Here is a 6,763-nt window from a genome sequence, read left to right on the forward strand (position 1 = left end):
CTGCTTATCAGACAGCTCCAAATCTAAAGCCCAACACGCCATTTTGTAGTATGATTGTGGCCCAAAGTGTTCACCTCAGGACCATTGAATTGGACCCCTGTGGGAGCTGTGTGATGACAGAACATGCGGCATCTAAGTAGCATCAGATCTTTTATTGCAAGGACCTGTTGCATAACCTGGAGTCGTGTGTGTTGTTTCAAAGCCAGGATTTATTTGGAAATGTTCTCTTTACCTTGTGCTGTTCTCATTATTTCATTGTTACAGTAATTTCAGCAACGACAAGGACTGAATTGAAACCTGTGAATATTTTATGTAGTTGTTAACAGGGTTTTTCCTGCACAGAGAATTATGAGGCGGCCGCCTCCGTCAAATTTTACGCTGCCTCCAGCTCTCAACAAAGCTTGGTTGTCTTGTGTCAAAATAAAAAAACACTCTTTTCTGACAAGTGTTGCAGTTGGTGGATTACTGTCAAAGTTGTAACTACAATTGCAGCATTATGCCAATTTGGTGGCGCTGTGTTGTAATCAGCACATTGCACCGGGAAAGGCGCGGTCAAAACCACCGAAGAGAAAGGAAACAGCCATCTGTTTTTGGCTGAACCGCAGCAAAGTGCTGAGAATGTCTTCACCACCACAGCAAAAAAAAAAACAAAAAAAAAAGATGTACCTGCTCCATGTGCCTCCTCATGTGTGCCTGGACGGCAACTACAACGTTTATGCCAGTGCAATGTGAGGAAATAAAGTAATTTCTTTAAATTAACAATTTTCAGCTTTACCCAATAAAATTTAGACATCTGTAAAACATGGTATTAGTTCATTACAGTACATCTGAGAACATGACTGCCACATATACTGACAAAGCAAATAAGTAAAATAATGAACTAAGATAATCAAAATAAAGTATAAAAAAAAGACTCATATTTTCAGTCTCAAACATAGTTCAACATGTGATTTGCTACTTCAGTACCCTTTAGGAACAAATGTTACTGGGACCATTACAGAACATTGCTTTTGAATATTTAATCTATAATTAATCTGTTATTAATAATTGTCTTTTTTTTCCAATCATATAATAATTAGAACTTCTAAAATACGTTACTTGTAAGTGTTTCCTTGAGCCAGTCAGGGCCACAGTACACATGCATTTGTGTGCACATAATAACATCTCGTTTAAAAAAACTCTTATTTAACCGATCCAATTACATTACAAAGCATGCGTACTGCAAAGTATTACCAAAATTTCTATTGTAGTATAATAAGACCTATCAGACATGCACCCATGTACTTTCATCTGATGTCAATTTAACATTTTGCTCTCATGTCTGAGTGCCAATTTTACATAAAAGCCCCAATGGCAATCTTACCAGGTCAGCCCTAATAACATTTCTGCATCACATTCGACACGGCGCAAGTCTGAACACAAATTGATGCCATCAGATTAACATAAAGACAGCGGCACAAGGTGAACCACGCAGAGAGCGGGAGAATGATTGTGCATCATCAATATAATAAGTGTCACAATCAGCGTCTCTTATGCACAAAGAAAATAAAAGCAGTTTGCATTCACATCACAGTTCGCATCAGTCGACTGTATTAAAAACTATTTTTGTATTCATTCCAGCTGTGCAGCTGAATAAATGAATATGCAGCACAATACTTTACATACAGCATGAAAGCAAATGGGAATTAGATGAAAGTCCCAACATAACATCCTGTCATTCAATGTATGTGCATTTTTGAATATTCTAAATTTTTTTGGGCATGGACTCTGTCTATAAATGTGCCTGTCATGTCTGAATGAAGTAATAAGGAATATTAATGTAAAAGTCAGCCATGTCTGAATGATAAAAAGACACCGCTTGAACAGGTGGATGAAGCCAGCATTGTTGCATTTGTCTGAAATGAGCTATAGACAGAAATGTCATTTTGCACATCCTGAATGAGCTGCATGGATAACTTTCTGATTTTTTGGCCAGTGTGCATTGCATATTATTTTATGGCAACAAAAATCTTAACCAACTTGCAAAGAACACAGTGTTCCTAAACTCAGTTCTTTTGAAAGCCACTTTTCAAAAGCTGTCTTTGTTTTTGTCAGGTTTTTGTTGAGTTTATTTGAAATTCAGGCTTCAATCACAGTTTTCTCTGCATTTCCAGATAGTACTGAGCCACTGTTGATTAAATTAAAAATGAGAAGGAGAAGAGTTTGGCTACAACAAGACAACTCATACTGAGAGAAAAAGTGGTGATGCTGTAAAGCTGGAACTTATAGACTGTGCTCAAATTTTTAATAAATCACTATTTTACATCAGTATTAAATACATTTGAAGGGAACTGCAGGCAATTTAGTTGTAGCTTGTAAACTTCATGGATTACATTTCGGAAGTAAGTGCTCCCTGATGTTTTGTGTCATGTGAGTAAATTCACCGGCGCTCGCTATATGGTGTGTCAGGCTGCTGTATCTCTCACTCCATATAGTTTATTCCATACAGACAAAACAGCAGCACTCTTTAATTTATTTAATTTCACAGTATAGACTGTTAGCTTTAAAAAGTGTTGTAAGACTAATTTATCAGCCATATAAAGTTTATGATGGAGGTGGCCACACGATGGTGGTTAAAGCTAATCGGCTTCTCTCTGGACTAGAATGTGAGGGAATATAGAGCGAGACAAAATAAATAACACCCACACTTAAAATAAACTTGATCTCAATTACAAATGTGGGTCTTAGTGGGCTGAATGACAATTAAGAGCATTTATCAGCTGTAAAATGTGGTGATTAGCACTTTGATATGAGTCTTCAAAGCATGATGAGCTGACTAACCATGCTTCAAAGAGGCCAAATCCTTTGTGTCAATTGCAGGTGCATCTGTTAAAATTATGCTAAATTATTTAATATGTCGGGGGGAAAAGTCTTGAAAGACATGATAAAACTTGAATTACCACCCCCAGGTATGTGCCACCACAAACCAGTCAAGTTGCAGTTACAGTTTACATCCATGTCTGTCTGGACAAATATGTAGCCATGGCATTAGACAAAGCTTTAAATATGGATGTTGCTGCAAAGAAGGTACAGATTCTAAAATGTTGATGCTTCACACACATCTTTAACCCGGCAACACAGAAGATGTATACAATCAATACAATTTCGAGATTAGTGTCACCAATTCAATATCTGACCAAATATTATGACATTGAATAATGGCTAGAAAACATTATGATGTCACAGTGAAGTTGTCCTTTTGAATATAAAATGTCATCACTTCATTTGATTTTATTAGACATTTGTGTGAAATGTTGTCATAATTAACGTAATAATCCTTAAATTAGGGCCAAAAACATGTTTTGTGAGGTCACAGTGAATTTGACCACTGATTTCTTATCGGTTCATCCTTGAGTCCAAGTGGACGTTTGTGCTAAATTTGAGAAAATTCCCTTGAGGCCCTCTTGAGATGTCCCTTTCACAAGAATGAGACAGATGAGGTCACAGTGACCTTGACCTTTGGCCTTTAACCACCAAAATCTAAATAATCCCTCTTTATGCCCCAATGGATGTTCGTGCCCAATTTGAAGGATATATATCATCATTTATACCCAAAACAAACAAACAAACAAACAAAAAATGCCCAAAAACATAAAGCCTCCAGGTATGGCTGTCACCAGCAAAGACGCGTAACTAGAGGGGCACTCAGAGACTGCAGATCTCTACCAAGGCCAATGATCCAGTGTTCTACGATATACAAATCTGCAAGCACAGCCACTGTCTGTCTGGACATATTTCCAAAACTCTTAGAATAATGTCAAAATACGGTTGTGCCAAGCTGAACCTTCATCATCACAGCTGTGAGTTTATTATATAGTTCAACATTTGCGAAAACCAGACTTTATTATCATGTGCATACTGTATATACAAATACCATATTTACTTGATATCTCTGGTAGAATTTACAACAGACAATCCACATTTGGGTGTGAATAAGAGTATAATTAGTAACATATTTGTGTATTTATTAGGGATGTAACGATTACCGATATTACGGTAAATCTCGGTTAATTTTTACACGGTAAGAATGACCGTTTATGTTTAAGTTAATTGCATTATCGCGGTGGATTATCAGGATATGTAATAACAGCCTCATTCAAGTCTCGCGATGCAGGCGCTGCGTGAATGCGTAGCATGTGTAAACACAAAGAATGAAAACATGGCGGAAGGTAGTGATAGCGGCACTCGGGACATTTCCCCCCCCAGCTAAACGCACACAAAGTCTGAGGTCTGGGCGTACTTTGGGTTTCTGAAGAATGCCGAGGGACAGCTGGTGGAGGACAACTATCCTGTGTGCAGAACATGCAGAAAGAAAATTGCTGCGAAGGGTAGCAACACTACAAATCTGCTGGCTCATCTCCGTGACCGTCATCCACAGCTTTACAGCCAATGCAAGTTATGCTATGCAAACGTCAGTTATTGTGTGAGGGACTTCGGTTTTACTAAGATTGTCATAATGTGTAACTCTCGACGTATACAAAACATTTGAGCCGTATCTGTCCTCCTAAACGGCGACTAGGTTTTCCGTTTTCATTTAAGACACTTAGGAGCTAATACTAGCTGAGTAGCTAATAGCCGTATTAGCAGCTATGTTGCTAAGTGTTTCAAAACAAAACGGAGCTGAAAACACTGAGCGGAGCCGACAGAATATAAACCGACGTAACGTAACGCTAATTGAGATCAACTATGATTGAATCATTATGATTATGGTTATTGTATGGCGAGCTAGAATCGATATAGACGGCCAGTTATGCTTTCTCGACATAAGCTCAAGGAAACAACGTAAAATGGTGCCGTGTTAACCTTTGACCGAGAGCATGCACTCCTTTTCTCATACAGGTAATCCTCTGACTCACATGCACACTTCTGTGCAATGATGACCATTGCCCTTAGGGTTTTTATGGTTTCTCCTGCACATTTGTGATATCTATTCTATATATTGTAGGTTTTTTGTTCTACTCTTACATTGTTTTGTTTTATATATATTTTTCCTCTCGTGCTAATAATATATAAATTGTTTACATATTTTGCTGACTGTTAAGATGCACCAGACGAATAAGCTTTGCTCCTGTAATGTGTTTACATATTTTGTTCATTTAAAATAAAATTTTCTGTTGCTATGCCAGTCCCTTGCCCCTTTAATGTGAAAGTTTAATTTTAATATAAGATTTTGGCTGTTAACATTTTAGTATGATAAGGAAGTTACAAGATTTAGTGAAGTTATTTCAATGTATCTATTTTTTGGACATTTTACAGCGCTTAAAAAAATATCGCAATATTATCATTTATCGTGATAATTTGGTCACTATAATCGAGATATCAAATTTTCCATATCGTTACATCCCTAGTATTTATGTGTCCATAGTCGCACCTTAGTTTGAGAAACATGTGAAGACTACACCTGAGGACTACTGGTACCCATGAATGTTGATTGTGATATGAAGTCATCATATTTCTACAACTGGCTATGATTTGTCTCTATTGAATTTAACTACCATCTACTGGATTATAAAATGTATGGCATGGATGAAAAAATGTTACCCAAAGTGAAATATCATTTGTGTATCCGTCCTGTGATTCTATAAAATTTCCACCAAGCTTAATAAAAATCAGGCCTGTCATTTTTTGGTAATTCTCCTGACAAACAGACAAACAAACAAACTCAAACAAAAACATTACCTTCTTGATGGAGATAACTATAGACAGACAATCCGCATCCCTAAAGAGAAACAGGAAGTTAGAAATGACTCTCAGAGATGGGATCGACATCAACAGTAATTTAAAAATTCTGCTATTGGTACCATAACTGAAGACAGGTTAGATTATCTAGATTCGATGGGACGAGCGAAGTAAGACTGGATCTTGTGAGTCTGTCTGAAGCTCTGCGTGTCCCTGAGTGAAGTGATGTTATGTGGATGCACTCAGGGACTCGGATGTTTGAAGCTGGCATTGCTGCTGACACCTGTATCCATGGTGACATAGGTTCGGTTTCACAATATCAGCTTATTTAATCCATCAAATAATGCATTCTGAAGTTATTGGTCATCAAGCTTTTTAATGTTAATATACCAAAAAAGGACGTATGATTATCTTATAATGACATATGATTGTCTTGATAGAAACCCCCTACTTTGTGATAAATTGCAATTATGTTATATAAAAACCCACTTTCCCCAGTGTCAAGATGAACCTTTGAACTTAATAATGTTTTGTTTTTATCCTTATCACAAAGAGCACTGTCTCGTTAATGGCATTATCTTTGAGTGATGATCAGTTCTAGCATCTGCAAGATTAGTCTTTTTAAGTCTTTTGAGTTCTCTGTAAATAAGAACAGCAAAATTAGCCTTTTATCTAAAAATGCAGAGGAGTTGGAGTTTGGCATTCGGCAGCCCTGAAAAGTGTGTTCTTCGCAAGCTGCATGCAGCCCCAACAACCTCCACCAAGAACAATTTGTATGTTGCCTGCTGCAGTGCTCGCAATGTTGATTTAGTTGGTCTTCTTGTTAATTTGTCTGTGTGATGCTCAAAGGCACCTTGATCATACTTATTAAGAGTGGGAATCAGTGTCCCTTTCACTTTCAACATGCACCTTTTCTTGTTTGGGATTTGTTGCCAATGCATAAAGCAAATAAAAAATATTGCAAAGGCAAATAGCTGCCAGTGGTGCGTATAAAAAAAGCCTACCATTTGTAAATGACTGTGCGCTTCCATCTCCTTGAACAGCA

Source organism: Epinephelus lanceolatus, chromosome 18 (assembly GCF_041903045.1).
Source record: "Epinephelus lanceolatus isolate andai-2023 chromosome 18, ASM4190304v1, whole genome shotgun sequence".
Lineage (NCBI taxonomy): Eukaryota > Metazoa > Chordata > Actinopteri > Perciformes > Serranidae > Epinephelus > Epinephelus lanceolatus.